Source organism: Lissotriton helveticus, chromosome 5_1, assembly GCF_964261635.1.
Source record: "Lissotriton helveticus chromosome 5_1, aLisHel1.1, whole genome shotgun sequence".
NCBI lineage: Eukaryota > Metazoa > Chordata > Amphibia > Caudata > Salamandridae > Lissotriton > Lissotriton helveticus.
The window spans coordinates 894,995,825-895,005,115 of NC_136065.1; positions in this window are offsets into that span (position 1 = coordinate 894,995,825).

Genomic DNA, 9,291 nt, shown 5'->3' on the forward strand with positions numbered 1-9,291 from the left:
TGATCAGATGGTGTTGCACGACCGTTCTCTTGTTTTTTTTCACCCGCCATCTTTTGGTCTCTAGATGATGTAAGAGAAGTTGCTTCAACACTTTTCTGGGTACATTCAGCATACTATCTGGATTGGAAAATATTCAGGATGGCCAATGTCACATAGCTGAGCCATTTGATGTTGCCTACTCCGTCTAATGCTAGGCAGTCTTTCAATACAGCTCTGTTCATACTAGTCTCTGGGTTGACCCAGACGTTATGCCATAACAAGGCAGGAGAAGATTTAATAATGTCTGTAATGTATGGCAAGGCTAGTTCATTATGTGCTATATATGTTGCCGTGCTCCTTGGAAGTGCCAATAGGTAGCGGAGGAAACAATTTTCTATGCGTTGAATGGAGTCCACCTGTTCCAACCCCCAGAGACCTGCCCCATATGTGCCAGTCGGAATACATTTAGCCATATAAACTTGAAGCAATTCTCTGACAGGTCTCGCACCAAGTTTTTTTGCGAAATTTATTAGTGCACCCGTGGCTCTAGAGAGCACAAGTCCCCTAGCGATTACAGCTGGTTTCCATGAGCCCCTTCTCTCGAAATTTATACCGAGATAGCAAAATCTGTCAGTGACCTCCACCCTTCTACTGTCCAGGACAATTGGACAGGGTACCCTTCTGTTCTTGTTTCCGCATGACATGGTGTATGTTTTTGAAACATTCACACGGAGGACTCTAATTTTCATGAAATTTTTCCACCGCTTTTTTCAGGCCAACCCTTGTCTGGTACTTGATTGCCGCGTCGTCCGCGTAAAGGAGTATTGGAATAGATAACACATTGATTGTCAGGTAGTCATGATAAACTTCAGTAAGATAACCCCCTACTTTATTGATATATAGGGTAAGGAGCAGGGGTGCTGAAATGCACCCCTGTTTTACTCCTCTATATGTCCGGAACATGTCAGAGCACTCTCCTCTCCGACCGAATCTGACACGAGCACCTGCCCCATTATAAAGCTCTTTAATAAACATGAGGATTTGACTGTCTAGACCAATTTCAGATAATGTTGTCCAAAGCAGTTCATGGTCCACACAGTCAAATGCAGAGCTTAAATCTACATAGATTACAAAGAGAATTATTTTTTTGGCGTGGGTGTATTTTGCTGTTATTAAGGCCAGGTTGAGTCCCTGCCATATTGTAGGTTGGAGATGATCTCTTGCTCTTCCAGCCAGTCCTGCATTCTATTTAGGATGATTCTGCCTGCTACCTTCATGAGACCATCAAGTAAAGAAATTGGTCGGTAGCAGGCAGGATCATTCCTGTCCCCCTTTTTGAATATCGGGACTACAATTGCCTCCGGCCAGGTGGGGATAAATCCTATGTTGTTTAAGGAGTTCAGCACATTGGTCAATATGGGTGCCCATAGATCAAGCAAGGACTTAAAAATGTCTATTGGGACACACTCCGACCCTGGTGCCTTCCCGGACGGACTTTCCTTGAGTTCCCTGATCACTTCCTCATGGCGAAACCGGATTTCCAGCGGAAAAGAGCTTCTCGGGGTATCTTCTACCGGAGTGTCCAGATCTTTAGCCCTTGGCCCTCGGAGATCAATCTTATTATATAGACCTTCAAAGTGTTTAACCCAGGTTTCTGCAGGGATGGCTAGGTCAATTTGGGGCCCCTCTCTATTTTGTAGGAACGGAGCATTAACTGCCTTCTAGAAGGCTATGTTGTCCTTCTTTTCTGAGGCTTCATGAAGAGCCAACCAAGCCATTGATTTTAACTCTTTCTTCCTAGTAGTTATGGCAGCCCTATATGTGCGCCTGGCTGACTGTATAATTTCCCTGGACCTTGGGGAGGAGTGAAGAGCTTTCTTTAAGGCGGCAAGCGCCTTGGTGCAAATCCCGTTGAACCAGCCCGGGTTCTCCTTTGGGGGATGGCGTGGCATTTTAATTAATAGGCTTTTTATTCTCATGCAGATTTTTAAGAGGGAGGCGACTATAGTTTGACGATCTTTGATGATCTTCCTCAATGCGGAGGCAGTTTAAGATATCCTCAAAAGTGTTACCCACAAGTGTTTGAATAAAATCGGTAGGCACCACCCTATCCCATTTAATACAATACCCATTTTTGCCCGCTAGTCTAGGTGTTACATTATGCAGAATATTTTTTGTTGATCTTAAAGTGGGCTCAGCGTGCTTCAGGATCATTGATAAAGGGTAATGGTCACTAAGGGCTGTATCTAAGGTGTCCCAGTTTCCAACTGTCCCTGAATATCTAGATGACAAAAGCATAAAGTCGATGGTTGAGTTGCAACCCCGCCCATTAAAGGTGGGTCTAAATGGTTTGGCAGGGGTGCAGAGCTTATTTACAAACGACAGGATAAAGTGGGACGAAATAGAGTTGAGGAGCTCCCCCAGTTTTGAATGAACAAAATGGGTCGGTGCCCCTTCATCGAGATCCCCCATCCCACAAACACCTGCCGTGCCCCGAGGACAAAGAGGGCAATTAAAATCCCCTACCCATAGTAGGGCCATGACTCCTGCCATCTGCTCTTCGATTTTTATTAGATTTGACAGGAGTTCTTTTATTACGTGCTCTGTCAAAGCAGGGGGAATGTTGTTGTAAAAGTTTACCAGTATCATATTTTGTAGAGATCCCCAGGAAGTGTTTATTATTTGAAAAAATTCATCAGATAAGAACTTTGCATTTGGGGATCCAACAGTGGAAGAAATATAGGTACACAGACCCCCCTTGCATCGGCCACATTTACTGGGCATAGCTGGGGTATGAAATGTTTTGTATCCCATGATGTGTTGTTCCTTTTTTGTTCAAGTTTCTTGGACGCATACAATACTATGCTTTAAGGCCACTGCTCGCCATGCTGGGTTGTAGATTTTATCTGAGAGACCCGCTACATTCCAGCTAACAATACTACTACAGGATGGTGTTGGTGTGATGGATGGATTGTTTATACCAGTAGGTATGGCAGTTTCTGGAGTTCCCTGCAGAGGCGCCAGGCCGTTTACAGCTTGGCGCCCCTCACAGTCAGTGGTTTCGACGAAGGTATTTAAAACCGGACTAGCCGGCAACGAGAATGTAAATCCCATGTCTTTTGCTTTGTAGATGTTATTTAAAGGATTATTAGCCTTTTTTTGCTTGTTATTAATGTGGTCCTCATTAAGTATTGTGTGGACGATGCTAATAGTATCAAAGCTTCCCTCAGGAAGAGGCCTCATAAGGATGGGTGGGGTAGTATTTGCTGCCAGGTTTGCCATATCCTGGCTCCCTCCAAGCCCGCTTCTTGGAGCCTCCTGTCTCCTAATTTTTTTGGCGTTGGTGTGAATTTTTTGACCCGCCCGGGAATGAATAACAATGTCTAAGGGGCCGGTAGCAACAATTGACGGGGTAAGGTGATTTAATATGCTTGGGGTTGTGGATGTTGCATTGTTAAGTCAATCGACATCTTCCAGTCCCATTAGTGGGCCAAATCGGTTTGCAGTATTGATGTTAAAAACTGGGCCCCCCAAGATGTTCTGATGTGGGTTCATTTGGCTGGGCTGCTGAGGTAATAGGGACCGAGGTTAGAAGTAACTCAGATCATGTATCCTGATCCCCTCCCCGTCGTTCTCATGGTACCAATCATTTAGGTACGGTATTACTCTTAGGTCCCTAAAATTAATGATTATTACATCCCCCTGCGTGTCTTTAGGCTTCTGACCAACCCACCCTAGCCTCCTCACGTGTAGAATTTCACCATTTATGTTGGGGGGTAAGGGTCGGTTGTTTCTTAACCAGTAGATGACTTTATTTTTGAGTTCAGGGTAGCTTTCAGTTTTCCCTGTGGTTAATTCTGGGACTCTCGTCAAGACTGCGACATATGGTATTGCTTCCGGCGGCAAGTCTATTTGTGTAGTGGATGCCTTTATAATTCCTGATGTTTAGAGGTTCCATAGCACTGTTTTCTTGTTTATTCCCTGGCTTATTTGTATATCCTGTAGATCCTTCTATCCTTGGTGAAATTTGGTGGCTGCTATGCTTCGATGAAATTGGTGATTTATCGTGTGCTAGTCTTGGGAGCTCTGTAGTTGGATTCACAGTGCTTACACTATTCTTTTTGGGTCGGACAGTGGTGGTTTTTTCATGTTTATCGGCAGCCAAACCCTTAATAAGAACAGTATTAGTAGTAATTGCGTCTTGTATAGACCCCAGATGAACAGCTATCCGTTTCACCCTTTCTATCAATGGGAGTAGTAGTGACTTCACTAGGACTTCAATGTTCCCCATGAGCTCTTGTATTGGGGGAATGGGCGTGGGTAAGTGGACTGGGACAGTAGTCTCTGTTTTTATGGACTTACTTGTTGTGGGATGTGGGGAAATCTTCGCTAATTTAGTGTGCCTACCCTTTTGTCTATTTCCCGCCCTCTTTCTCTTTTGTGTGGATCCTTTCGGGAGTAAAGGAGCTCTAGGTTTATTTTTTTAAAGAGACATTGAGCGGGTACGTGCAGTCAATTCTTCTGGGATTAGTTCTAGTAGGGAATCTACACTAGTGTACAAGTTGCTGTGTGTCCTACTTAGGTCAGACAGAGATCGTGCTTCCTGAAATTAGGAAGGAACGCTAATGTCACTATGTGTAGATTTTTCCTTCCCTGGGTTCGGGTAGTCGCTAATTTGAGGGATCCTAGTGATGATCGCTTGTTCAGGAGTTCAGTTGAAAGCCACCGCTCCGCGATGGCTATCTCGTGTTCCAGTCTTGAGGTCGCTCTGGTAAGAAAATGATCAAGTGTCCCTCTCACTGACCCTCCCACTAGGAATTTCCTCCCCTTACTGCCTTTTTGGGACATCGTTCCACGGTTAAATCAATATGTTTTGCGGATACGATCGCACTGGCAGATAATATGTACGGGGATGAGGTGAATGCCAGATACTCGAGGTAAAAGGTTTCGTGCTCCTTATGATCAAGTTTCTTGAATTGCCTATGATGATAGATAGGAAAGGGGGTGGCCCTGCCCGGCCTCCTCTGGCTACTGAGGGCCACAGAGGGCCCGCCCTTGTCCCGGGCTTCTCCCAGGATGCTCCCGCGATGCGGGGAAAGGTGAGAATATTTATGCGCCTCCTGGCGCGATTACTCTGTATGCGGCTTCCGGTCGCAGGTGCTGCTGGGGATGGTAGTCTCCCCGGGCTCTCCCCCACACAGCGGCCGCAGTGGTGTTTCTAGACTTGTGGCGGCGGGGGGTGAGCGGGGACAGCAGCGCTGAAGCAGCAGGTCCGGAGAAAGATGCAGGCTCAAAGTTCTAAGACCCCAGGAAAGCAGGTAGGTTTTTGCAATACTTGCCAAAGTTTCAAAGGTTCTTCCCGCTCCACAGGAAATGGTGCGAATATTTATGCGCCTCCTGGCGCGATTACTCTGTGTGCGGCTTCCGGCCGCGGGTGCTGCTGGGGATGGTAGTCTCCCCGGGCTCTCCCCCACACAGCGGCCGCAGTGGTGTTTCTAGACTTGCGGCGGCTGGGGGTGAGCGGGGACAGCAGCGCTGAAGCAGCGGGTCCGGAGAAAGATGCGGGCTCAAAGTTCTAAGACCCCAGGAAAGCAGGTAGGTTTTTGAAATACTCGCCAAAGTTTCAAAGGTTTCCCCCCGAGCAATAGGCCCCACAACTGGTCTCGATCCACCATATCAAACGCGGATTTGAGGTCCACGAATGTTAGGTAGAGAGAACCCCTTCCAATGTTATGGCTTTCAAATAGATTAGCTGGAATCTAAACAGCTGATCTATGGTTGATGTTTTGGACCTAAATCCAGCTTGTAAGGGAGTTAGTATATTATGTTCGTCCATCCAGGTCTGCAACCTTCCCAATAGAACATGAGCAAAGATCTTTTGTGTTACATCAATTAGGCTGATAGGCCTATAATTTGCCAGTTCTAGAGGGGAACCCTTTTTAAAAATAGGGATGATCTCAGCACCCGCCCGAGCTGGGGGGGCGTGGGGGGATTTCAAGCCATTAAAAATTGCATTAAAAAAACACTACAAGTATGGGGCCCATAAAACCTGCTCAGATCTAAACAAGTCTCCTGGGACCCGGTCCAATCCAGGAGCCTTGTTTGGTAAGACTTTGGTAGGGCCACTGATACCTCACCCAATGAACAGGGGGGCATCTCGTTAAGAGAGACATGAACATAATCAATAGCAGGCAGGCCCCTCACAGTAGCCCCTAATTGGGACTTTGATTATAGAGATTTAAAATGACTGCGCCAAACCTCCTCCCCAAGGTTTGGTTCAATTGCGGACCTGCCCTCTGGTTTTCCTGTTTTCACCAGGTCCCAGAATCCTCTTGGATCTTTCTCGTCTAAGGCTTTTTTAATGGCCTGCCATCTGTCCATTTCCCATTCAGATTTGGTAAGTCAAATAATTCTCTTAAAATGTGCCCTTGCTTCCTTAATGCTCACATTGTCACCCTCTCGGAGTTTAATCAGCAAAGCACTCTTTGCAGCTCTGCATGCCCTATTATACCAAGGGTTTTTACCTCTTTGTTCAATTCTTTTGGGGGTTGAGGTACTATAAAAGAACTCTGCCAGAGATTCAACCAAATCCAAGTGTTTTTTCCCCAACACCTCTATGTGATCGATGGCATTGCTATTATCTATAGTAGATCTTGCCTTTTCCAAAAAGGGGATGATGGATTTGTACAAGGGAGCCATTCCCTCTGGTGATTGTGAGAATGTTCCCCAGCAAATTCTTTTACCTCCATCAATTGCTACTAAATTAGATGGGGGCGGGTTAGTTGTAGCCTGACCTACTGTCGGTTGACACCAATCCAAGGTTACAACCAGCGGATTATGGTCGCTTTCAACACGGGTCTGGACCTAAAAGTTCACAATCCTGTGCCAAAGATCCAGGCTTACTAAAATATAATCTATTGTTGATGCCTGGCCATTCTGTACAAAGGTGTATTTCCCTGGATTGTCAGCAAGTAAGCGACCATTACAAGCCCTCAATGAATGACCAAGGGTAAGTGAAGTCAGCTGGAGGACCAAAGGTGCCGAGCCCCTAATTGGGAAATGGTTGCACATTGGAATTCCCCAGGTTGAATCCTCATCACTCGTGATAGGTTGAGGTAAACCAATTAAAGTTTCAAAGTGGCAATTAAAATCCCCACCAATGATAAAATAGACTTGCTCAGACAGTGTAGAAATAAAAGCAGCCAAGTGGTCTAGCCTCTGAGATGTCGACCATGCCTCACAGGGCGGGAATAAACATTGATGATAGCCACCTTTGGGAAGTTACTAGAGGAGAGAAGGATACATAAAATATCTGGGGAATGCATTTCTATCACCTTAACTGTACAACCTAAGTGGCCACCAACCCATGTACACAAGCCTCCTGATTGTCTTCACCTAGGCCCTTGAACGGCCACTTTTGCAATATGTGGCAAACTCTTCTCTGTGGATGGAGTTCAAGGACCAGGTCTCCTGGAATAGGCAGATCTCGTGGGTGTCAATAAATTGGCCCCAATCTGTATGGTCCATTTTAGCATTTAATCCAGTTATATTCCAGGACAGCATCTTTAAGCCTTGCGGTATTGCTGCCTTGGTACTCTGTGTAGCTATAATAGCCTCCCCTTTCTCCGGGCTCCAGAGCAGATTCGCCTTCTCATGATCATCAAATATTTCAACGTTGGCCTCAATAAAGCTACCTGCAATCCATTTGGGGTTCTCTGATGCTACGGTAGCATTTCTCAACAGCAGTGAATAATTAGAGACCGTGACGCCCTCTGGTCTTTGGACTTCCCTATCATTAATTAACACTGTTGGGTTCCCCCATTCGGAAACAGTAGGGACTACCCCCACCCAACGGGCATTATACTCTCCCTAACCTCATTTATATCATCTAGAGTTCCCATTAAAGGTTCTACTCTCGCTAATTCCCTGCATGTAGTCAATATATGATCATCGACCTGGACCCCGCCATGGACCCCGCCATCACTAGGGAAGGAACCTAACTGTTGGACCTTGGGAATTAAATGTTGGCTACTGGAGTTCAGTCAGTCCACCTGGTGTAGAACACTAAATCTATTACTTACTGGAAGGGCGACTGATGGCAAAGTATTGTAGTTACGGCATCTGTTATTTACACTACCGGCCTGGGACCTATGCTCCCAACTTGCCCAGGATTTAACCCTTCTCTCTGATAGATGGTTAAAAGAGTAGGGTGGATAAAAATAGGTTAGGAAAAGGGACTGTATCCCAATGGCCGCCCGAGTCTGATGCCAGTCGCATATATGTTCTACCGCCCGCCTGTCTCTAAAGTTAATCAATATGCAATCACCCTCAATGCATTTCTTTCTTTGTCCCACCCAGCCAACTCTATGAGCAAATAGGATTTCACTATACACCTGTGAAGGAAGTGGTCTATTCACATTTAACCAATGGGTACACTTATTTTTTAACTCGGTGTACGACTCCTCTTTACCCTGATCCAACAACGGAACACCAGCCAATACAACAACATATGGAATTGATGCAGGTGGTAAATCAATACATGGCAGGCTGGGATTCCTTTCACCTTGGCCGGGAGAACGCGTACAGTGGTCATGGGCTTTGTCTTGTCTCCTAATTCCAAGTGCCGGACCGCCTCCCAGGGAACGTGTCCCTATGCCCACGTTCACATTAACCCCTTCGCAGCTGGGCAAATTCCCATGCTGTGTTGGGGGTGGGGGCGCGCACAGCGCCCCTGTGCTTATGACGAGGTCAGCTCGTCATGAGCCATGGTGGTCGTGTGCTCATGACGAGCTGAGCTCGTCATGACCACACCCGTTTCTTTAGATCGTTCGCACAGCTTGGGAATTAGCCCAGCGTGCGAGCGTTCTAAAGGTCATGACGAGCTCAGCTCGTCATGAGCACACGAGCACCGTGGCTCATGATGAGCTGAGCTCGTCATGAGATTCGAAGGTGTTAATTTCTCCTCCACCTTGTGTCACATTGCCTTGATTCAGGGTAGTACCAACCACATCATTCCCACTAGTAGATACTGATGGCAAGTTGGGAGGGAAAGAGGTAGATGGTAGGTTGGTAGAAACAAGGGGGTTGCACATTACATTCGCGGTTGTTACAGGGTGCCCAATATGGCCCCCCAGTGACTTGTCCTTGTTGGCATGATTAGGTGCAAGAAGTGGATCTAGATGCAAGAGTTTATCCTCTATTAGTGAGAGTCTTTCAATGATTGGTAGGAGAGATGTAGTGAGTAAGACTCCCAGTTTGTCCCAAAAGTCCTCGTCGACTTGGGGTAAATGAGCACCAACCATGTCTGAGTGA